General features: G+C 43.6%; 1 pseudogene; it reads right to left on the bottom strand.

Annotated features, from left to right (window-relative positions):
* Nucleotides 1–9633: 9633 nt before the first annotated feature.
* LOC105944254 lies at nt 9634–22976 on the bottom strand (annotated as a pseudogene).
* Nucleotides 22977–24876: the final 1900 nt, after the last annotated feature.

Genomic DNA, 24876 nt, shown 5'->3' with positions numbered 1-24876 from the left:
AATGGACTTCTATTCAGCAGTACAGAAAAATAAAATGAAATATGCAGGAAAATGAATGAATCTGGAAAGAATCATTAAGTGAAGTGACTCAAACCCAGAAAGACCAAAAGCACATCTTCTCTCTTAGCTTTTAATGTTGATATGTGGCATGAAGGGTGGGAGAGGGGCGAATGTGGACTCATAATCAGCCTCCCCTAGTGCTGGGTTACCGATGCATATCATCACCACACCAGGCTTCAAGATTTTTGTTGTTTGGCTGAGTTTTTATTTTCTTTCTGGCATTTTCAACAATTCATTTTTAAAATTCCCAACCCTCCTCCTACTCCTCTTTCTCTTCCCCCCCGTTCCCTCCCCCTTATATTTTTCTTCCTCATGTTTTTTTTTAAATAAAAATTTGTAACATTTTGTTTTAATGTTCCTGTTTTATTTATTTATTTGAGAGTGACAGACAGACAGGGAGAGAAAGAGACACATAGAGAGGGAGAGAATGGGAGTGCCAGGGCCTCCAGCCACTGTGAACGAACTCCAGATGCATGCGCCGCCTTGTGCATCTGGTTTATGTGGGTCCTGGGGAATCAGGCCTTGAACCAGGTCCTGAGGCTTCACAGGCAAGCACACTTAACCACTAAGCCATCTCTCCAGCCCCCAATTTTGTGACATTTTAAATCTATTATTTATTTATTTATTTGAGAGAGACAGAGAGAAAGAGGGAGAGAGAGAAAGAACGAATGGGCACTCCAGGGCCTCCAGCCACTGCCAATGAACTCCAGATGCATGCGCTTCTTTGTGCTCTGGGTACTGGGGAATGGAACCGGGGCCCTTTGGCTTTGCAGGCAAGTGCCTTAACTGCTAAGCCATCTTCTCCAGCCCCTTCTTCCTTCTGTTTACATGCCATAAATATCCTCTCCCAGATCATCTCTTTATATTCACTTTAAAAAAAAAAATGTTGGAGAGAGTGAGTGAGAGAGAAAGAGGCAGATAGAGAATGGGTGTGCCAGGGCCTTAGCCACTGCAAACAAACTCCAGACACATGCTGCGCCTTGTGCATCTAGCTAACGTGCTACTGGGAAATCGAATCTGAGTCCTTAGGCTTTGCAGGCAAGTGCCTTAACTGCTAAGCCATCTCTCCAGCCCTATATTCACTTTTTAATTTTAATTAATTAATTTTTTATTTTTTAAATAATATATTTTTTGTTTATTTTTATTTATTTATTTGAGAGTGACAGAAAGAAAAAGGCAGATAGACAGAGAGAGAGAATGGGCGTGCCAGGGCCTCCAGCCACTGCAAATGAACTCCAGACGCGGTGACCCCTTGTGCATCTGGCTAACGTGGGTCCTGGGGAGTTGAGCCTCGAATTGGGGTCCTTAGGCTTCACAGGCAAGCGCTTAAGCACTAAGCCATCTCTCCAGCCCTAATTTAAATTTTTTTATTGACAACTCCCATAATTGTAGACAATATCCCATGGTAATTCCCTCTCTCCTCCCACTTTCCTCCTCTATCCCCCTATCCCCTCCCCTTCTCAATCAGTCTCTCTTTTATTTTGATGTCATCATCTTTTCCTCCTATTATGATGGTCTTATGTAGGTAGTGGCAGACACTGTGAGGTCATGGATATGGAGGAGCACATTCTAAGGACTCTGACCCTTCCTTTGGCTCTTACATTCTTTCCGCCACCTCTTCCACAATGGAACCTGAACCATGGAAGGTGTGATGGATGTATTTCAGTGCTGAGCACTCCTCTGTCACTTCTCAGCACCATGGTGCCTTCTGAGTCATCCCAAGGTCACTGAAAAGAGAAGGTTCTCTAAGCAAAAGTGAGAAGAGCATTAATATATGGGTATGAACATTAAGAGAAGTGCTTACTGGGCAGTTTGGTGAGCATAGTATATACATTTATCCAGACAGCCTCAGATGTTATACTCCTAGGGCTCATGACTACCCCTATTGTAGGTTTTCAGTATCAGGGATGTATTCCTTCCCACGGAGCAGGCCTCTAGTCCAATTAGAGAGCAGTTGGTTCCCCCATAATAGACATGCCACTATTACACCAACTGGCTCATTTGGCCTGGCTGGCCAGATTTAAGGCTTGCAGTGTCCACTGTTGAGTATCTTCGCTGGTGACTTCTCTTTCTCCCATTGAACTGCATGCAGTGTAGCTTTTTCTACCTTTCTGTCAGCTGCTCTACATGGAGGTTTTCAGCTCAGCTCCAGCAGGATTTCTCAGTGACCTTGCAGCCCAAGTATGTGGAGTCTTCAGCAATAGGGTCTTACCATCTATTCCTGGTGGGAAACCAAGGGCCTAGGCAATGGCCTATAATGTTTTGGGGGGTATCAGGGACTTTCCTGGCCAACACCTCACTGGAAGGTGTCCCATCCCTGGCACTGAAAATTTTCTAGTAACAATCTATGGCTTCTGAGTGTTCCATTGTCCAAAAAAGTAGGTTTCCAATGACTTACTTATATCCTCTTAGATTTTGATTAGCCCTCCCTCCACCTTTCCTTTACTCAATCTCTTCCTCTGACCTCATTTAGGCCTTTTCACCCCCACTAGTCTGTTATTCTACGTACATATATATAATACCATCCTAGTAAGTCCCCCCTCCCTTTCTATTCCCTATATACCCCTTTTCTAGCTTACTGGCCTCTGCTACTGAGTTATATTCCAACTGACATAGAAATCCAATCATTTGTAGCTAGGATCCACATATGAGATACAATATGTGACATTTGGCTTTCTGGGCCTGGGTTACCTCACTAAGTATAATCCTTTCCAGCTCCATTGTCCTGCAAATTTCATAACTTTATTTTTCTTTACTGCTGAGTAGAATTCCATTGTGTTAATGTGGCACATATTCATTATTTACTCATCAGTTGAAGGACATATAGGTTGGTTCCATTTCCTAGCTATTGTGAATAGAGTGGCAATAAGCATGGCTGAGCAAGTATCTCTAAGGTAGTGAGACCAGGCCTTAGGATATATGAATAGGAATGCTATAGCTGAGTCATATGGTATATCTGTTTTTAGCTGTCTCAGGAACCTCAACACTGATTTCCACAATGGACCAGATTGCATTCCCACCAACCATGTGTAAGGGTTCCCCTTTTTCCGCATCCTCGCCAGCATTTATGGTCATTTGTTTTCATGATGGTAGCCAATCTGACAGGAATGAGATGGAATCTTAACGTAGTCTCTTTTGTTTTGAATTTTTTTGCTTTTATTTTAACTATCATACCTTAAAAAAAAAAGAAGAAAAAGCCAGGTGTGGTGGCACATGCCTTTAATCCTAGCACTCGGGAGGCAGAGATAGGAGGATTGCCATGAGTTCGAGGCCACCCTGAGACTCCATAGTGAATTCCAGGTCAGCCTGGGCTAGAGTGAGACAGTACCTCGAACCCCCCCCCAAAAAAAAACAAAGAAAAAAAAGAAGCAAAGAAAACACACCATTCAATTCCTACCCAGAAATTATTTATCAAATAATATACTAAAATGCTGGCAAATCTAAAGCCAACCTTTCAGTCAATAATTCAGAATTCAACATTACAAAGTATTATACAGGCAAATAGCCTGAGTTACACTTATGTCTTACTAGATACAAATAAATAGAACAGACAATGAAAAACAAACTAAAGTTCTTCCTGTCCAGCTTCACAAAGCAAAAAGAACAAATTAGTTCCAGAGTTACCTGTTCTATGAACAGACGGCCACTTTCTTTCTAGTCGCTTTGTCTTCCACTATGAAAGTCCCTTTGCCTTGGAGCAAGTGCACAAAGGCAAGGCTGCGTCCCTCCTGTTCCCTCACATCGCACTTGTAAGCTTCCCTGTCAGCATGACTTCGGCTAACCCGTGAAGATGTCTAAGTGCCACCCTGTCAACTTAGCAAGGTCCTGTCCATTCAATGAAGAATAAACTGTCCTCTCAGACTAATTTCCCAGGCACATAATATTCTCAGTCTAAACAGTTTATTTTGTGATGCTCATTGGCCACTGCCAGCCTTTTTCAGTAACCATGCCTGTGAGGACTTTAAAATTCCAGAAACTCTGCAAGGAACCTTCATAGTATAAATCTGTACATTAAGTTGAAGGGTATTCTTATTTCACATGAATGCAGAGGTCGGACTAGAATAGATTTCTTTCATCCCCACATGGGCAAAGAAGGAAATGCTACTCACTTTTGTTTTGAATTTCCTCCAGCTGACTTTTCATAACACAAGACTTGTGACCTTTCAAGTCCAAGTTCTTACAGAAACACTTGAGTTCCTTTGACAATTTACTTTTCCAGTCATTTTCCTTTACTAAAGTCCAAGATTGTCACTTTTAAAATAAAACTTTCTCTATATGATCTCATAGAAACTTATTCATTTTTTACATGTGATGAAACTGTGCACTAAACAGTCTTGCGTTCTTCATTTTCAAAGCTAGTAGCAAGACTTATCCTATTATTTTCTTACAAGGACCCTGGCCTTTCGCCTTTCCAGCCAAATACCCAGGTTAGGATTCTTCTCTGGTAAGCCACCAGGTTCCTCTAGTTAGCAGATTATGTGCTCTTGGTCCAGGTTTTGATTCACTTTTTCCCTAATATTGTGCCACAAATGAGTCTTTTAATAAAATTAAGCATCGTAGCATTTCTAAGCTTTTTTTTTTTTCCATATCATCTTCAGGTTTTTGAAATCAGTATCTCTGTGTACAAAGCAGTGAGTACTAAATATTAATATCAGAATTTTTAAATTTGTGTGCATTTATGGGTGAGCCAGGGTCTCTCTGGTACTTGCAAACAAATACCAGATGCGTGCACTACTTTTGCTTCTGGCTTATGTGGGTGGCTTGGGAATTGAAACTGGGCTTTAAGGCTTTGCAAGTGCCTTTAACTGTTAAGCCATCTTCTAAGCCCTAGATTTTTTTTTTCTTTTCATGAAACAAAACTGCTATGGAGAAACTACTGACAGAGTTCCCAGAGTATGACGGACCATTGGTTTTCAAGTATGAAAATATAGCACAGGAGCAGGGGATGGTGGCGCACGCCCTTAATCCCAGCACTAGGGAGGCAGAGGTAGGCGGATCACTGTGAGTTGGAAGCCATCCTAAGACTACATAGTGAATTCCAGGTCAGCCTGGCCTAAAGTGAGACCCTACCTCGGGAAAAAAAGAAAAAAAAAACAGCATTAAATACATACTGTTGTGGGAGAGTTTGAGCAAAAAGTTGTTTTAATTGGGTCATTTATACATTATTTGTTAACTCTATTGACTTATCAACCCAGGTGGAAAGGCTGCTGTTTTTAACATAATTACACAAAACTTTAGTATCATGTGTAAGCTTATTAAACTGACAATAAAGTTGTTTCAAGTCTTGTGCTTGTCCCAGCATTTTAATGTGCAGTTCTCACCAATTCTTTCCTAGAGGAGATCTGTTTGAAAGTAATTTGCTGCCTAAACTTTCTTAGTCAATGTCTTTTTAAAAAAATTTATTTTAATTAATTAATTAAATAAATTATTTATCTATCTATTTGAGAGGGACAGAGAGAAGGAGGCAGAGTGTTGGGCTCCTTCCGGCACAAGTAGTGCCGAGGGAAAGACCAGACCTGCTTGTTCCTCTCTAGGGGTTGAGGGGATGATGAGCGTTGGATGACCCAGAAACCTCTCCTGGCCACCAGAGAAAAACCACACTGAGTCGGGAGTCCTTTCGAAGCAGGAACTCACTTTATTGTTACAGGTGGGTGTTTATATAATGTTGAGAACGAAGGCGAAGACTTTAGCTGGGTGGAGGCAGTTAGGCTCAGGAAGTTCCACTAGGCCTCACGTCCAGGCCTCTCAAGGCCCAACATCTCCCCCTTTTGTTTTTGTAAGAGCATTAGTCACCATGGCCCCTGTCTTAGGTTGTCCCCCTCTGGGGATCGTACCCGTCATTGGGTACCATGTGTTTAGCTCATTGAGAACCCACTCTATGGCCTGTCTTAGGTTGTCCCCCTCTGGGGATCTTACCCGTCATTGGTCACATGGAGGGCAGAGGAGGTGGCAGTGGGTTGTCTGAGGAACTTAATTCCTGAGTTGCCAGCCCATGATAATGTATTTTGGCCTGATGAAGTTTTATTGTCTCTAGCCACTGGTGAATAAATTGTGTAATTTTGTTAATTACACAAGGCCCGACAGTGAGGATAAGGAGGAAAAGGAGAAGAAGGAGAAGGAGGGGGAGGGGTCCAGGTAGAGGGAGGAGGTAGGGTAAGGAGTCATGTAAGCCCATCCACAGCAGGCTGTCCTGGGGGTCCCGTCGCCTCCTCTCCAAGTCTTCCTGGAGCTTCTTAATCTTGTCCTGGATGATTCCCTATTTATTGGTGTTAAAGCGGCATTTTTCCTGTAAAAACAAACATACGCCTCCCTTTTTGGATGTTAGTAGGTCTAGTCCTCTCCTGCTTTGTAGGACTACCTTAGCCAGGGAATCTAGCTTCCAGGAATGATATCTACATCTGGGATTAAGGTGGCTGGGCCACAAAGCCTGTCCAATTGGTGGGCAGAAAGTCATAGGCCATCCCGCCTCCGCAAACATAAGCCATTCCAGAAGGCGGGCAGCGTTGAGCACTGGGCTCAGTTGTGTTAGAATTACAGAAGGAAGGATGAATGCATCTCACTTCTAGGCTGGAATTATTAGGGGAAGGCGGGACCCAAATGCCCAGAGGAAACATTGGGAAAAGCTGGACAGGGACAGGGAAGGCGGCTGAGCAGTTTTTTAAGGTCGTATGGGCAACTGTACTGCAAGTAGCCGGAGAGGCCCAGATCGGAGGCAAAGCCAGCAATCCTCTGCAAGGGAGGGAGTTATTCAATTTAGCAGGGTGAAGGACCATTTTAGGAACAGTCCTCAGGGGCGGGACACTCCCTAGAGGAGTGATTATCAGTGTCCCCTTGTTGGGACAAATATTTTAGGTCTCTCGCTGGTACCCAAATGGGTCTTTTTTCATCTTGAGGGAAGACACATCCAAACCCTCTCCCTGCTGTGAGGAGCGGATCAGGCCCTCTCCAGGCTCCAGTCAGTGGGTCCCTCCATCTTACCCAGATAGAACTATAGGTAACAGATGAGGACCAATGTTTTTGAAAAGGGGATAATTGTTTATTTTCTTTAGAAAAGTTAAAAATGTTTAGGGTAAATAATGCCTTTTTTAGTTGGTCATGTGGGGGTAAGGATTCCCCCTTTTGTTTTTGTAATTGAGTCTTGAGAGTTTGATTATATCTTTCAACTATAGCTTGGCCCCGGGGGTTGTATGGGATGCCTGTGGAATGTGAGATTTTCCAGGTCTGGAGAAAGTCTATAAAGGCCTTGCTTATGAAGCAGGGGCCATTATCTGTTTTAATTTGATCAGGCAGCCCAAGAGTGGCAAAACATTGAAGCATATGACTAATGGCATGTTTAGATTTTTCCCCAGCATGTGTTGATGCCCAGCAGGCGCGGGAGAAGGTATCGACTGAAAGAAAGATATATTTAAGCTTTCCAAATGGAGAATAGTGTGTGATCAATTTGCCAAAGATGATTAGGGCGGAGCCCTCGAGGATTGTTTTCTGTATTTTGACAGGAGGGGGTACTTGGAGAAAAGGCTGACAGGACTTACAAGTCTGGACAATTTTTTTAAGGTTCTTGACTGGTACCTGTGGAAACCTGTGCTTGAGACCTCTCCAGTTGACATGGGTCAATAAGTGGAAGCGTGTAGCTGCTGTAATAGTATTACATTGAGGCATAGAAGCCATTTTATCAGACAAATTGTTTCCTTGAAAGAGAAATCCTGGTAAGTTTTGATGACCCCTGAGATGTTGAAGAAAAATGGGATTGATTCTTTGTTTGAGTAGGGAATGAGCTTGAATCATCAAAGGAGATATATAGGGTTGGAGTCCAGTCTAATATGGGCCTCAACCAGGTTGGGTAATAAATTAACAACATAAAGGCTGTCAGAAAATAAGTTAAATGGCTCTTGAATAGTGTCTAAAGCTAGAACGACAGCAAATAGTTCTTTGAATTGTGTTGACCCCTCAACCTCATGGGAGACTGACTTTATGGGGATAGGCTCTTTTTTTTTGTTTTAAGGGAGGGTAAATGATTAGGGAAGTCCCCAGGCACCCTCCATCGGTAAACACGGTAAGAAAGTCAGGGTTAGGGTGAGACAGGAAAAGCCTGGGGGGCTTCCATTCTAACCTGGAGAAAGAACTTATCCATTTGTGGGGGCCATAATGGCAATCAATTTTACCTAGAAACCCCTCAAGAGCCATAGCAACTCTGTTATTATTTTTCTGAAGCCAGGTGAAATCAGTTATCTCAAAGGGAGTGACAATAAGGTGAGGTTCTGTGCCAAACAACCAGAGGAGTCTCTGCCCTTGATAATGCAATCAGCAAACTGGTTGGTTATAGAATAAACTCTGGGGATCCCACCGATTGAGAGGTGGATCCATTGGATGGGTTTACTTTCCTGGGCCAACAGTGCAGTGTATGTTTCCCCAGGGAATATGTAGAGGGAGATGGGAAAATTAGGATTGAACCTCTTTAAGGTCGCAGTATTTATAGCCCGTTGTACCTTATAAAAAATTTGTTGATGACAAGGGGGCAAAATTAAGTGAGAGGAGAAGTTAAGATCCTTTAGGAGGTCAAACAAAGGGGACAGCTCTTTAGTAGTTATGGGTAGCCAAGGCCTCATCCAGTTAATTTCTCCTAAGAGTTTCTGGAGTTGAGGCCAGGTGTAAGAATCCTGAATATAAAGTTGTGGTTTAACAGGTAAAACTGTATGTAGGGTAAGGGTCAAGCCCAAGATCTTAAAGGGAGGCACGGTTTGAACTTTCTCAGGAGCTACTTTAAAACTGTGAGTATGAAGGATAGATAGGCCCAACATCAAAGAGTGAAAGAGAGACAGAGAGAGAGAGTATGGGCGTGCCAGGGCTTCCAGCCACTGCAAACGAACTCCAGATGGTGCACCCCCTTGTGCATCTGGCTAATGTGGATCCTGGGGATTCGAGCCTTGAACCAGGGTTCTCAGGCTTCACAGGCAAGCGCTTAACAACTAAGCCATTTCTCCAGCCCTCAATGTCTTTTTTTAAGAAAAACTTTATTTTGCTAGTCCAAAAGCTATTTAAAGTAAGAAATATTCTTGGCAAATAACTGGTTTATATGCTGGAGTAATTACTAGATATATAGCTACAAGCCACAGTCAGTGCACAATGTAACAGAAATGCTTGGACATTAGTCCAAGTGAAACCCTGTGGAGTGGCAGGGCACAGCTGAGTGGTGGTATCTAAGCTTCTCAGAATGAAGGACACTTCCCTGGGATTTCCTACTTCTTAGCTACTGTTCATCCCCATCCATCATTTGGCAGTTCCTAAAGGGAACTGGGGAGGATAATCAAGAGGAAAAGGCCAGTATCCTTCTCCTGTATAATAATTACCACCCTCCCTCTGTGTAATAGCACACAGACCTGAAAAAAACTGCTGACAGAGCTGAGAGGAAGCTAACAGAAGTGTTAGCAGGGCTGAGAGTTCACTGTTTAGTACTGTGAGCACAGCACTGAGCAGCATGCAGAAGTCAAAATATATTGTTACAATTTTACATGGAACTCCAGAAGCATCTCACAGAACCCTGGCTGAGAAACCCACCTCCAGCACAGTGACCTCCTATGAGAGGTCATTTTCATTTCAGTTGGCTCCTTCTGAGACTGGATTCACAATTTCTGGTTTATCTCCTCCCTCATTCTCCAAGAGTGACTCAGATCTGGGTTCTGTCGGCCCTACCTCCTCACTGTTCTCTGGTGCCACCTGCTGGTCATTTTTTCCATCTGCTGGATCATTTTGATTCAATTTTTTGTCAGGTTCCAATTTTGCTTCTTTCCCATTGCCCAACTTTGGGTGAAGCTGTGATGGGTCTTTAGGACTCTTTACTACCTCCCGAAGGTTGTATTTTCTAAACAGCATGTAATCTTTCACAACACTCAGGCAACAGACAGCTTTGATGATTTCTACAACCACCATGTACTGCGGATTACAGAGATCCACTTTATTTTCTGTATTGAGGCTGCTTACTATCCCTGACAACTCTTTGATAACTTCTTCCCTATTCATGTGACTATTATTTTGCAAATTGTATACAATCTGAAATGTCCCCTTATTTGGAGCTTTAAACCAGGGTTCCAAAAATGTTTCTGCATATTTTTTCATGTCTTCTAAGAAAGCTTTGCATGTGCCTGAGATGGGTAACATTCGTAGAATAACTCGGGTCTTCTTTTTCTTGGTCTTGTACATATCCTGGAGAATATGATGTACCAATTTCCCAGGTTCTATCCCAAGTGTCCTGATAAAGACTACATTATTTGCTACACTCTTCACTGACTGGAATCTTCTTAGTCTCTTCTCTGTACAAGCCTTAATGTCACCAACTTCTTTATTCAAGGCAGCCTCTACGTCATCATCTTCTCCCTCACTTCCAGAGGGCTGCTGATCCTTGTCTGGAAATGTAGGAAAAAACCCCCACAGGGGGCCCCCACGCTCTGCCCAGATAAGGCGACACCCCAAATCACTCACGAGAAGCGGTCTTGATGCAAACTGCAAGAGGATTTTATTCCAAGCACGCTGAGGCCCACAGTCGTACACCTCACAGGGGTAGAGGACTGCAGAGCCCCGAATGCAGGAACAGGACAGTTTTTATAGGGTTTCTAACAAAGCCTGTGCATTAGACCAATCATTTTCTAATATTAGGAGCCCCGCAGGGTGTTAGCCAGTCAGTTTGTGCCACCCCATAGTTTCTAAGTTTATGACCTTGGTGGTCAGCATTTGTGCAGGTCCTTAGGTGGGAGTAGCAGAGTGTGGTACCAGTCTCCTATGACCTTGGAGGTCAGCCTTTGTGCAATTCCTTAGGTGGGGATAGCAGAGTATGGTATCAGCCTCCTATGACCTTGGTGGTCTGAGGCAGGCTGTTACAGCTTATGGTGCGAGCTACTAAGGCTAACAGTGTGGGCTATTAAGGCTTATAGTGTAAGGCTTATAGTGCAGGCTATTTACAGAAACCAAATAAGTGGTTCACTTCATTACTCATTTCCCATCCTCGAGGGCTATCTCATGCCCTTTTACCTAGTTTTATATTAGGAGCGGGCTCTGATATAATGAGAAGAGGGATTCTTTACTTGCTTCCAACAGAGAGTAAAGCCTGGAGTTTGAGGTATGCAGGGAGCCCGCTTAAGCTCCCCTTGGAGCGTGATAGTATTTCTGAGCTTCTGAATTCTTGGGCCTTTCAGAAACTTCTCCGGAGGTACAGGGCGCGTTCATGTTACAGGTGATGAGGATACCCTGCCTGCATCCGGTGCAGGGCTCGCTGGGCCTTTGCCCTTGGCTTCCCGCCTAAGGGCTGAAGCGCCTGCTGGGCCGGAGCCATAGTGCTTGAGACCCTCGGCGTTCCTCCGCGCCCTGGCTCTGCCTCAACGTAGTCTTAATCGGCATTTCCTTGATGTCTAGGGGTATAGAACTTTTTTTTTTTAAAAGATATTTATATGCCATCTGTATATTTTTTTGAGAACTTTCTATTTAGTTCCATAGCCCATTAAAATTATTTATTTATTTATTAGCGACAGAGAGAGGGCCAAGCATGGTGGTGCATGCCTCGGGAGGCAGAGGTAGGAGGAGTGCCTTAAGTTGGAGGCCACCCTGAGACTACATAGTGAATTCCAGGTCAGCCTAGAGTGAGACCCTACCTTGTAAAACAAACAGAGAGAGAGAGAGAGAGGGAGAATGAGCACACCAGGGCCTTTAGCCCCTGCAAATGAACTCCAGACCCATATGCCACCATGTGCAGCTGACTTATGTAGGACCTGGAGAATCAAACCAGGGTCCTTAGGCTTTGCAGGTGTGGGCCTTAACTGCTAAGCCATCTCTCTAGCCCCATAACCCATTTTTTAATTGGCTTGTTTGATTTCTTATTATTTAATTTTCTGAGTTCTTTGTATATCCTAGATATTAATCCTCTGTCAGATATAGAGTTGGCAAAGATTTTCTTCCATTTGTAGGTTGCCTGTTTGCTCTATTCACAGTGTCCTTTGCTATACAAAAGCTTTGTAATTTCACCAGGTCCCAAGAGTTTATCTGTGGCTTTCTTTCTTTCTTTTTCTTTTTCTTTTTTTTTTTGTGGTAGGGTCTCACTGTACCCCAGGTTGACCTAGAATACACTATGTAGTCTCAGGGAGAGATAAAGAAAGTGAAAATGGGTGTTCCAGGGCCTCTAGCCACTACAAACAAACATCTGGCTTATGTGGGACCTGGGGAATTGAACCTGGGTCCTTTGGCTTTGCAGGCAAATGCCTTAACTGCTAAGCGATCCCTACAGCCTGCTATATTCACTTTTTAAAAATATTTGATAAAAAAAGAAGACTTGGAGTTGGAGAAATGGCTTAATGGTTAAGGTGTTTGCCTGCGAAGCAAAGGACCCAGGTTCGTTTCCCCAGAACTGACCAGATACACAAGGTGGTGCATGCGTCTGGAGTTCATTTACAATGACTGAAGGCCCTGGCCTGCCCATTATCTCCCCCCTTTCTCTCTCTGCCTCTTTCTATCTCTCAAATAAATAAAATAAAAAATATAAGTTAAAAAATGTTTGTGCCAGGTGTAGTGGCTCATGCCTTTAATCCCAGAATTCAGGAGGCAGAGGTAGGAGGTTCGCCATGAGTTCAAGGCTACCCTGAGACTACATTGTGAATTCCAGGTCAGCCTGACCTAGAGTGAGACCCAACCTCGAAAAACCAAAAGAGAAAAGAAAATATTTGAGGGAGAGTGGCAGATAGAGAATGGGCACACCATCTGCATACAAACTCCAGACACATGCATCACTATGTGCATCTGGCTTTCTAGGGAATTGAAACCGGTCCTTAGGCTTTGCAGGTAAGTGCTTTAATCACTAATCCATCTCTCTATCACCTAAGCACTTAAAAATATTTTATTTGCAAGTAGAGAGAGAAGAGAGGCAGAGAGAATGGGCACTCCAGGGCCTCCAGCCACTGCAAATTCCAGATGCATGTGCCTCTTTGAGCATCTGGCTTTACATGGGTACTGGGGAATGAAACCTGGATCATTAGGCTTTGCAGGCAAGGGCCCTAATCACTGAGTCATCTCTCTAGCCTTCTCTAAGCACTTAAAAAATATTTTAGCCAGTCATGGTGGTGCATGCCTTTAATCCCAGCACTCAGAAGGCAGAGGTAGGTGGATCGCCATGAGTTTGAGGCCACCCTGAGACTCTACAGTTAATTCCAGGTCAGCCTGGGCTAGAGTGAGACCCTACCTAGAAAAAGCAAACAAACAAAAACAAAAATATATTGTTTATTTGACAGAAAAGAGGGAGGGAGAGAGAGAGAGAGAAAGAGGGAGGGAGGGAGAGGGAGAGGGAGAGGGAGAGAGAGAAAGAGAAAGAGAGAGAGAGAGGGAGGGAGAGAGGGAGGGAGAATGGGCATGCAAGGGCTTCTAGCCACTGCAAATCTGCAAATGAACTCCAGACTTGTGTGCCCCCTTGTGCATCTGGCTAACATGGGTCATAGGGAATTGAACCTGGGTCCTTTGGCTTCGCAGGCAAATGCCTTAACTGCTAAGCCATCCCTCTAGTCCCTCTAAGCACTTTTAAACGATTTTTTTTAAAAGTTTTATTTGCTTATTAGAGAGAGAGGGAGGGTGGGAGGGAGAGAGAGGCAGACAGAGGGAGAAAGAGAATGGGCACATCAGGGCCTCTAGCCATTGTAAACGAATTCCAGATGTATGCACCCCCTAGTGCATCTGGCTTATGTGGGTCCTAGGGAATTTTCTTTGGCTTTGCAGGCAAATGCCTTAACTGCTAAGCCATCTCTCCAGCCCTCTAAGCACCTTTTAATGCTTATATCCTATGGTGGTTTCATTCAGGTGTCCCCCATAAATTTAGGTATTCTGAATGCTAGGTTCCCAGCTGAGGGAGATTTGAGAATTAACCCTCCTTGAGGCAGTGTATTATTGGGAGTGGTCTTATGGGTATTGTAGCCAATTTACCCTTGCCAGTATTTGGTATACTCTCCTATTGCTGTTGTCCACCTATGTCAGCTAGGAGGTGATGTCCACCCTCTGTTCATGCTATTGTTTTCTCTTGCCATCATGGAGCTTCCTCTCTAGTCTGCAAGCCACAATAAACCCTTTTTTCCCCACAAGCTGCCTTTGGTTGGGTAATTTCTACCCGCAATGTGAACCTGACTGCAACAGTATAGTTGGTACCAGAGGAGTGGGATTGCTGCTAGACTCCTGACTATGTGGCTTTGGCCTTTTGGAGCTGATTATCAAGAGGAATGTGGAAGGATTTGAAACCTTTGCCTAGGAGATGCAGTGCTGTCAGTACAGCTTGGACTATTCTGGTCAGAGCTGAAAGACCTGAATGCAGTAAGAACTATGGACTGTGAGGTTTGGCTTATGAGGGTGAGAAAGAGCTTTGCTAGGACTAGGCTAGAAGCAGTTTGTGTGAGAGGCTTGCTGTTGTGCCCGTGTCCTGAAAACTTGTGCAGGGTTGCTTTTCATAGAAACAGACCGATTTGAGCAGATGGTTATGGCTTAGAAAAAAATGAAATCTTTAGGCTAAAACTGCTGCCTGTTCAGCTGCATGAGAGATTGCAACCATTGAGAGTGGGCCAGCTGACCTGCATTGGGAAGAATGTTCTCTCTTTTGGAGGGGCCTGAATGCTCAAGAAGTGTCCTATTCTTCAAAGTCTGCTTTATTCCCCCCCCCCCCGGATTAACAAATTGGCACCCCATCTGGTATTATGGAGTATAGAAATGCAGGAAAGAGAGGGTCATTGAATTTGTAGCATGGTCTTGTGTTTTGGAAATGGCCATAAGCAGTGTGAAGCAGGTTTGCTGGATGCCTACATGGAGACTTGATGGAGCCATGAGGAATGAACCATGGGTTATAGTGGAGATGCTAGGACCTTGAAATGGCTGCTAAGGGGAGCTGCTACCCCTGCATGAAGTTTTCTAGGACTGTGAGTAGCCTAGCTAGAGGGGTGGAATTGGAACTCTAGAGACTTGTTGCTGGTTAGAATTATTGGACTAGAAGACTTGTTACTGACTTGAGTTGTTGGAGTTGTAACTACAGAGTTTGATGTTTGCCATGTTTAAATCCTGTATTGGTTGAATATTTCTTTGCCATGCCTAATGCCATCTTTTGCAGTGTGAGTTTATTCTGTGCCATTATGCATTTTTTTGGGGGGGGATTTTTGGTATTATGGCTCAGATAAAAGATCTCAGACAGGCCAGGCATGGTGGTGCATCCCTTTAATCCCAGAACTTGGGTGGCAGAGGTAGGAGGATTGCCATGAGTTTTAAGCCACTCTGAGACTACATAGTGAATTCCCGGTCAGCCTGAGCTAGAGCGAGACCCTACCTCAGAATAGAACCTGGGTCCATAGGCTTAGCAGGCAAGTGCCTTATCTGCTAAGCCATCTCTCTAGACCTTTTACTTTTCTTTCTTTCTTCTTTAAAATATTTAAACTATGGGGATTTTTTTTTTTTTTTGGTTCCTTGAGGTAGAGGGTCTCACTTTAGCTCAGGCTGACCTGGACTTCACCATGTAGTCTCAGGGTGGCCTTGAACTCATGGCAATCCTCCTACCTCTGCCTCCTGAGTGCTTGGATTAAAGGCATGTGCCACCATGCCTGGCTGTATGGGGACTTCCCAGCTGATGGAAATTTAATACCTCCTTGAGAATTAATACCTCCTGGAGGCAGTGGGTGGGCTTATATGTATTATAGCCAGTTTACCCTTGCCAGTGTTTGGCACACTCTCCTGTTGCTATTGTCCACCTGATGTTGGTGAGGAGGTGATGTCTACCCTCTGCTTATGTTATCCTGTTCCCCTGCCATTGTGGAGCTTCCCCTAAAGTCTGTAAGCCAAAATAAGCCCCCTTTTCCCCATAAGCTGCTCTTGGCCAGGTGATTTCTGCCAGCAATGGAAACCTGACTGCAACATACCCATATACTAATGCTGTCACTTTTGGTTAGAGAAGCTTTTATTTTCTGATGGTGGTGGCCACAGGGGTGACCCAAAACTTGCCAAAGTACTGAAAAGAAGTGGCATTGGAGTGTTCAGCACTAAATGAGACATCTCTATCACATCCTTCAAGGTTTATGGTCCAGTGAGGAAGAGGTGTGAGAAAGAATGTAGGAGCCAGCAGACGTGGTGGTGCAAAACTTTAATCCCAGCACTTGTGGGCAGAGGTAGGAGGATCACTGTGAGTTTGAGGCCAGCCTGAGACTCCATAGTGAATTCCAGATCTGCCTGGACTAGAGTGAAACCCTACCTTGAAAAACAAGAACAACAAAAAGTATAAGAATGAGCCAAAGGAAGATGCAGGACTGCTTACAGTACAATCCTCCAGACACAAAATGGCTTTGATATTCATGACCTCACAGTGCCTGACACCAGCTTCACAAGCCCTTCATCATAGGAGGAAAGATGATGACATCAATATAGAAGAGAGACTGATTGGAAAGGAGTGATTCAATGGAGAGTGGATTTGAGAGAGTGTCACAGGAAACTTTTCCCCTGGGGAGATGCACACATACATCTTCACCCCAAATAGGGCTCAGAATGGCAGACCAAAGTATGATTACACCAATACTAGCTCAGTGAATCAATGAGTTTTTTTGGGGGGGAGGGTAACTTAGAGAAGATAAAGAAAGGTTACTTATAGGAACATGGGACCACCAAGGGAGCTACTTTGGTGAAGATTCCTGTGTCAGAATTGCTCCTTGGATACTCTTCCCACAGCCTCAGGATGAGGGCTTACTTACAGAGCATGGGGACCCAAAGCAGCTATCTCATGGAGAAGTGTCATTCCACCCTGAGTTCTCCTCCAACCAAAGCTGACAGCAGTAGTAATATCAGTGATTCTCTGTGGGCACAAGCACAGATATTTAGCAGGGACTTGACAGGACCATCCATCCAACAGAACAGTAACAGTGACTTCCCCACCGGGGCCTGTAACCTCCCCAGCCATGGATTTTGACAGTTCCAGACATGAACTTCCTCCTGTGGAGTGCATCTTGAATCCAACCAGAAAGCTGTTGGCTGTGCCCACAACAGTCATGCCACTATCACCCTGGCAGGCACATCTTGCCTGGCATGTTGGTATTGCAGCACACATGGTTCCAAGATGGGCAGGATTGCCAATGACCATTCTCCCCAGCAGCCTGCACAGCACCTTCCAGCACTGTGAAAGCCAGCCAGCAGGGAGGGGGCTTCCAGCTCAGTCCCTGCCGGATTTCTCCACATCCTACAACCAAATCATGCCATGTATTTAGCAATAGGATCTTACCATGTTGTTCTGGAGTACAACCAACAACTGTGGCAATAACATTTTTTTTTTTTTTCATTTTTGGGAGCCTCATGGGCCTCCCTGGCCAACAACTCCTAGGGAGGTAGCCCATCCCTGGCACTATAACCTTTAACCTTTATTCAACAACCTCATGGCTTTTAGGAGTTTCCTTTTCTATCTACAGAGGATACCTTCTTTCAAACACTGATTTTTTATTTTTTTATTGACAGCTTCCATAATTATACACAATAAACAATGGTAATTCCCTCCCTCCCCCTCACTTTGCCTTTGCAACTCCACCCTCCATCATATCCCCTCCCCCTCTCAATCAGTCTCTTTTTTATTTTGATATCTCATCTTTTCCTATTATGATAGTCCTGTGTTAGTAGTGTCAGGCACTGCGAGGTCATGGCTATCTGGGCCATTCTGAGTCTGGAAGAGTGAATTGTAAGCAGTCCACCTTTCCTTTGGCTCTTAAATTCTTTCTGCCACCTCTTCCACAATGGACCTGGGACTTTGAAAGGTGTGATAGAGATATTTCAGTGCTGAGCACTCCTCTGTCACTTTATCTTAGCACTATGGTGTCTTCTGAGTCATTCCAAGGTCACCATCATCTGAAAAGAGAAGCTTCTCTAAACAAAAATGAGATTAGCATCAATACATGAATATGAACATTAAGAGAAGTAAGTGCTCACCAGGTAGTTTGGTGAGCATAGTATATACATGTAGCCAGACACAAGCAGACATTACACCCTAGGGTTCATGACTTCCCCCATCATAGGTTTTCTTTCTTCTTAAATTTACTTTTTTATTGATAACTTCTATAATTTTAGAAAATAACTCATGATAATTCCCTTCCTCCCCCCACTTTCCCCCTTGAAACTCCATTCTCCATCATGCCACTTCCCCCTCTCAATCATTCTTTCTTTTATTTCTATGTTATCATCTTTTCCTCCTACTGAGATGGTCTTATGTAATGTCAGATACTGTGAGGTCATGGATACCCAGGCCATTTTGTGTCAGGAGGAGCACTTTGTAAGTTCTACCCTTCCTTTGGCTTTTACATTCTTTCCACCACCTCTTCTGCAATGGACCCTGAGCCTTGAAAGGTATAATGGTGATATTTCAGTGCTGAGCACTCCTATGTCACTTCTTCTCAACACCAAGATGCTTTCTGAGTCATCACAAGATCACTGCCATCTGAAAAGGGAAGCTTCTCTAGCCAAAAGTGAGAGTAGCATTAATATATGAGTGTGAACATTTAGAGAAGTGCTTGCCAGCAGTTTAGTGAGCATATTATATACATTTAGCCAGACATCAGCAGACATTACACTCCTAGGCTCATGACTACCCTTGTCATAGGTTTTCAGTATCAGGGATGTATTACCTCCCATGGAGTGCGCCTCCAGTCCAATTGGAGAGTGGTAAGTTTCCCCCATGACAGACATGCCACTATTGTACCTGTTGGCTCATTTGGCCTGGTTGGCCAAATTTAAGGCTTGTAATGTCCACTGTTGAGTATCTCCACTGACATTTCTCTCTCTCCCCTTGATCTGCATGTAATGTAGGTTTCTCCAGCTTTCTGTCAGCTGATCTACACAGAGGAGGTTTTCAGCTCAGCTCCAGCAGGATTTCTCAGTGACCTTGCAGCCCAAATATGTGTCTTCAGCAATAGGGCCTTACCATCTATTCCTGGTGGGAAACCAAAAGCCTTGGTAGGGGCTGGAGAGATGGCTTAGTGGTTAAGCACTTGCCTGTGAAGCCTAAGGACCCCAGTTCGAGGCTTGATTCCCCAGGACCCATGTTAGCCAGATGCACAAGGGAGTGCATGCATCTGGAGTTCGTTTGCAGTGGCTGGAGGCGCTGGTGTGCCCATTCTCTCTCTCTCTCTTTGCCTCTTTGTCTGTTGCTCTCAAATAAATAAAAATAAAAGTAAACAAAAGCCTTGGCAGTGGCCTATAACATTTTGGGGTCATCAGGGATCTCCCTGGCCAACAACTCATGGAAGGTATCCCATTCCTGGCACTGAAAATTCTCACAATCTATGGCTTCTGGGTATTCCATTGTCCAAAAAAGCAGGTTTTCATATGACTTATTCATACCCTCTTAGATTTTGATTGGCCCAGCACCTACATTTCCTTTACTCAGTCTCTTCCCCTGACCTCATTTAGACCTTTCCACCCTCCCCCCCTTAATCTGTTTTTCTACTTACATATATACAATACCATACTATTAAGTCCTCCCACCTCACTTTCTGTTCTATTGATGTATGTGTCTGTTTTTGTGTCCATACCATGCTGTTTTTGTTACTGTGGCTTTGTAACATAGGTTAAAATCAGGTATGGTGATATCACCAGCCTTATTTTTGTTGCTTAAAATTGTTTTTGATATTCAAGGTTTTTTGTGCTTCAAAATGAATTTTAGGGTTGTTTTTTGTATTTCCATGAAGAATGCCACTGGAATTTAAATGGGGATTGCATTAAATATGTAAATTGATTTTGGTAAGATTGCCATTTTCACAATATATATTCTTTCAATCCAAGAACCTGGAATGTCTTTCCATTTCCTAGTGTTTTCTGCAATTTCTGTCTTGAGTGTTTTAAAGTTTTCATTGTAGAGATCCTTCACTTCCTTGGTTAGGTTTATTCCAAGGTACTTAAAGTTTTTTTTTTTTTTTGATGCAATTGTGAATGGGAGTTATTCTCTGAGTTTATCCTCTATGTGTTTGTTGTTAGCATATAGGAAGGCTACTGCTTTCGGTGTGTTTATTTTGCATTCTGCTACATGGCTGTAGGTGTTTATCAGCTCTAACAGTTTGCTGATAATCTCTTTAGAGTCCTTTATGTAGAGAATCATATCATCCACAAATGATTATAACTTCATCTCTTCTTTTCCAATTTGTATCCCTTTTATGTTGCTTCTTGCCTTATTACTATGGCTAAGGCTTCCAATACTATATTAAATAAAAGTGGGGACAGTGGACACCCTTGTCTTGTTCCTGATTTTAGTGGAAAAGCTTCAACTTTTTCTCTGTCTAGCATTATGTTGGCTTTAGGTTTGTCACAAATAGCCTTTATTATGTTGAGATATGTTCTTTCTATTCCCAGTCTCTGTAGGAATTTTATCATGAAGGGATTTTGGATTTTGTCAAGTGCTTTTTTTTGCATCTATTGAGATGATCATGTGATTTTTGTCCTTCAGTCCATTTATATGGTGTATTATATTTATCTATTTGTGTATATTGAACCATTCCTGCATCTCTGGGACAAAGCCTACTTGGTTTGGAATAAATGATTTCTGTTTGCCAATATTTTGATGAGAATTTTTGCATGTACATTCATGAGGGAAATTGATCTGTAATTTTCCTTTTGTGTTATATCTTTGTCTGGTTCTGGTATCAGGGTGATACAAGTATCATAGAAGGATTTTGGTAAGATTCTTTCCTTTTCTATTGAATTGGAAGAGTTTGAGAAACATCAGTGTTAGTTCTTCCATGAAGGTCTGGTAAAATTCACCAGCAAATCCATATGAGCAGGCTTTATACCCCTAAGGCTCATGACCTCCCCTGCCATAGGCTTTTGATTAGGTTTTCAGTACTAGGCATGCATTCCCTCCCATAGAACAGAGAGCAGTTTGTTTCTCCCAGAGCAGACATGCCACTATTGCATCTGTTTGGTCATTTGGCCTGTCTGGCCAAACTTGAGGCTTCCAGTGTCCACTGTTTTCACTGCTGATGAATTCTGTCTCCCATAAGACTTTATACAGCACAGCTTTTTCCAGCTTTCAGTTGTCTGGTCTATAGGGAGAAGGTTTTCAGCTCAGCACCAGCTTGATTTCTCAGGGACCTTGCCACCCTGGCATGTGAAGTCTTCAGCAATAGGGTTTTACTATAATTTACTCATGGGAACTCAAGAGCAAAAGCCTACAATATTTTAGAGGCAACAGGGACCTCTCTCACCAACAGCTCACTGGAAGGTATCCTATCCCCGGTACTGAAAATTTTCTAGTGGCAATCTATGGGTTCTGGATGTACCATTATCCAAAAAAGTAGGCTTTCATCTGTCTTGTTCAGAATATCTTGAATTTTGATTGACCCTCCCCTCAATCTCTTCCCCTGGCCTAATTTAGGCCATTCTACTTCCTTTTACAGAATTTTCTATTTGACTTGCTCTATTTTTCATTTCTAGTATTTCTGACTGGTATTTTTTCATTATTTCTATTTACTTACTTATGTCTTGTCATGACCTCCTTATTTCATTAAGTTGGTTTCTTTCCTGGGTTCTCCTTGAGGAGTTTGTTTTGTTCTTTGATTTCTTTGAGCATAGCTAAAATCATTTTTGTTTTTGTTTTTCAAGGTAGGGTCTCACTCTATTCCAGGCTGACCTGGAATTCAGTATGTAGTCTCAGGGTGGCCTCAAATTCACAGTGATTCTCCTACCTCTGCCTCCCCAGTGCTGGGATTAAAGGCATGTGTCACCACGCCCAGCTTACAATCATTTTTTTGAAATATTTTTCAGGCATTTTATCTCAAACAGTCTCACTGGGGATCATTTCTGATAGATTTGTAATTTTTGGTGAGATTGTGTTTTCATGATTCTTTGCATTTCTTGTATCATAATGTAGAGATTTTTGCATCTTGAGGTAATTTGATGCTTGGGTTTCCTCATTATCTACAGTGCTCTTAGCCATGTAAATCAGACTTTCTACATCTTCAGTGTAGGAGTTTAAGGTGCCAGGTGTAGCTCTTATACTCCAAGAGAAACAGTACAAGTGGCCCTAGGTGTTGAGTTTGCCTGCTATTCAAGCATTGCAGTAGACTGGGGTATAGCAAATTACTGGCAAATTCTAAAATTCAGCTGAGCAAAATAGATATTCAATCAAAACCAGAACAGAGCATTTATATAAGCACAGCGATCAAACTGAATAATCTAACAAAGCCAAAAGTCCCTCAGGGTGTGTGTTATTCCACACCCTTAATCCTGTCAACTAGGAAACTGAGATTTCTAGTCTGAAATGGGTTCTAAGTCAGCCTGGGGCCAGTCAGTCCCTGCCCCCAATAACAAGAAAGAAAATGACAAAAGCCCTATAAATCAGGAAATAAATGTCGAAGGCAACAACAGTCAACATCAACATACAGTTTATTTGAGAAGGGTAAAGTCTGCCAAGAATATATCATTCAATGTCATACATAACCTTTCCTGACATGGAAATAAATTAGCACTTCCAATGCAGGCCTAAGTAGCTGGTTTTGTATAAGTAGGCCTTGTTACCTTTTGGTGTGACTTCCAATCTCACCAATGCTGAATCCTGGTGCTGGGCGGCAGGGGTGAATGAGTTCTCTGTACATTCACAGCCCTGCTTATGGTTGAGGGATGAGATACTATGCAGGGTGCCACACCTGCTGCTGTAATAGCCTCTGGCAAGGGGAGCAGTTTCCACCTCTAACATATCTTCCTGCTTTAGAGAAATATATGAGGCATAATTGCCCACCCCTGCATTAAGCTTAGTTCCTTTCACCTGAAAGTTCCTTAGTTCCTTTCACCCTATCATCCAGACCCTCTGAGAACTGTTCTTCAGGTCTTAAAGCCTTCCAGAAACTCGCCAGCACTGCATTTGGCTGTCTGTGGATTTTATCCTTAGTGACTCCATCCCCACACATATTTTGCCACATTTGCTTCCGAGTGACCTGAGTAGACTTCTCTGTCTGCTTTGCCTTTCTCTCATCTCTAGATTGTTCTGTCATTTTATGGACCCGATTCACATGCTGAATCATGGACCTTCCCTTTCTCTGTAGTAAAGGTGTAATCTGAGGGGCATGTCACCTTCACATTATTCTCTCTTACATCATCTGACTTCTCCCATGGGTTCCACTTTTTTGGATCCCATGGAGGGTTCTTCAACACTGATCTAATTTGTGCTTTGTTTTCCTTGTGGCCTGCTAACCCTAAGACATGAACAATGAGCCATTCCTCTATCTCATCTTTTATCCAATTTACCTGCCAAATCCAAGGGAAGCAACCTGCCCTTTTCTTGTTGTAACTACTCTTTTAGGATGACAAGTTCTCTCTGTGCAGTTATCTCTGCTTCAGCAGTATGCCTTATCACCCACAACAATGGCCAGGCTATCTCTGCAGTCACTCGCCAACACTCTACTGTCTTATGTGCCAGACTCAAAGAGTTCAACATATTCTCTAATTCTTCGACTGTTTACAGGGTATACCTGTTCCTGCGATGGACCCCATTCATCATACATACATTCGACTCCATACCACATAGAAGAGGCAGACCACCCTGGGATTTTTTCCTCTTGATGGCCCAGCTTGAGTTACCTGTCTTACTACCCACAGGAGGACTGAAGCTATGATCACCACCACAAGCAATCACACACCATGTGGGGAAAGAGAGCCACTTTGGGATTTCCTCCATGGAAATTCCCTCCCCAGCCTCAGCTGCATGCCTTGCTGATGATAGCCAGGACCATGCCACTGCTCCTCCCAAACTCATCTTTGGTTCTGCCATGCCCCATATTGGGTGCCAGGTGTCACAGGAAACTTTCCCCCTGGGGAGATGCAGACAAACGTCTTCACCCACAAACAGGGCTCAGATGGCAGACCAAAGTATTACACCAATACCAGTTCAGTGAATCAATGACCAATTATTGGGAGGGGTCATTTACAGAACTTACAGAGGTTACTTGTAGGAATGTGGGGCCCCCAATGCAGTCATTTTGATGGTGAGCCCTGTGTCAAAATTATTCCATGGAGTGGAGTTGCAAAGGGAAAGGTGTGTGTGTGTGGGGGGGGGGGGGAATCACCATGGTTTTATTGTCTATAATTATGGAAATTGTCAATAAAATTAAAAAAAAATTGCTTATTTTTATTTATTTGAAGGCAACGGACAGAGAGAGGGAAAGAGGCAGATAGAGAGAGAGAGAATGGGCATGCCAGGGCCTCTGGCCACTGCAAACAAACTCCAGATGCGTGCGCCCCCTTGTGCATCTGGCTAACATGGGTCCTGGAGAATCTAGCCTCGAACCAGGGTCCTTAGGCTTCACAGGCAAGTGCTTAACTGCTAAGCCATCTCTCCAGTCCCCATTTTTTTTTAAATTACTCCTTGAATGTGCCTTCCTCAGCCTCAGGATGAGAGCTTACTTACAGAGCATCTGGACCCCAGAGCAACTGCACCATGGAGAAGTGTCATTCCACCATGAATGTGGCGACTTCTAGAAGCTCCATGTCCCTGACCGGGAGTGTGAGACCCCAGAGCAGCACTTCAGTGGGGCTCACTGCTCCTCACCCAGCGTGGGGGTGAGAGGTTACTTACAGAGCATGAGACTCCAGAGACAGCACCTTAGTGGAGCTCCTTGTTCCTAGATATTTTCCTCTCTCTATAGTCTATCTACACCCCCTACAGTCATGTGTTATTGCACACAGCTGACACAGGGGTGTCTAACTCTCAGGTGGAGGTCTTATGCCCCCCCCCTTCTCTCATGAGGTGACCCAGCTGCTTTTGATAAAGCACCTTTCAATGTGGAGGGAATTTGCCATACAACAGAGGGG

This window comes from Jaculus jaculus, chromosome 8 (assembly GCF_020740685.1).
Source record: "Jaculus jaculus isolate mJacJac1 chromosome 8, mJacJac1.mat.Y.cur, whole genome shotgun sequence".
NCBI classification, from domain to species: Eukaryota; Metazoa; Chordata; class Mammalia; order Rodentia; family Dipodidae; genus Jaculus; species Jaculus jaculus.
The sequence above is the reverse complement of the archived record's forward strand: the minus strand, read 5'-3'. Positions and strand labels throughout refer to the sequence as shown.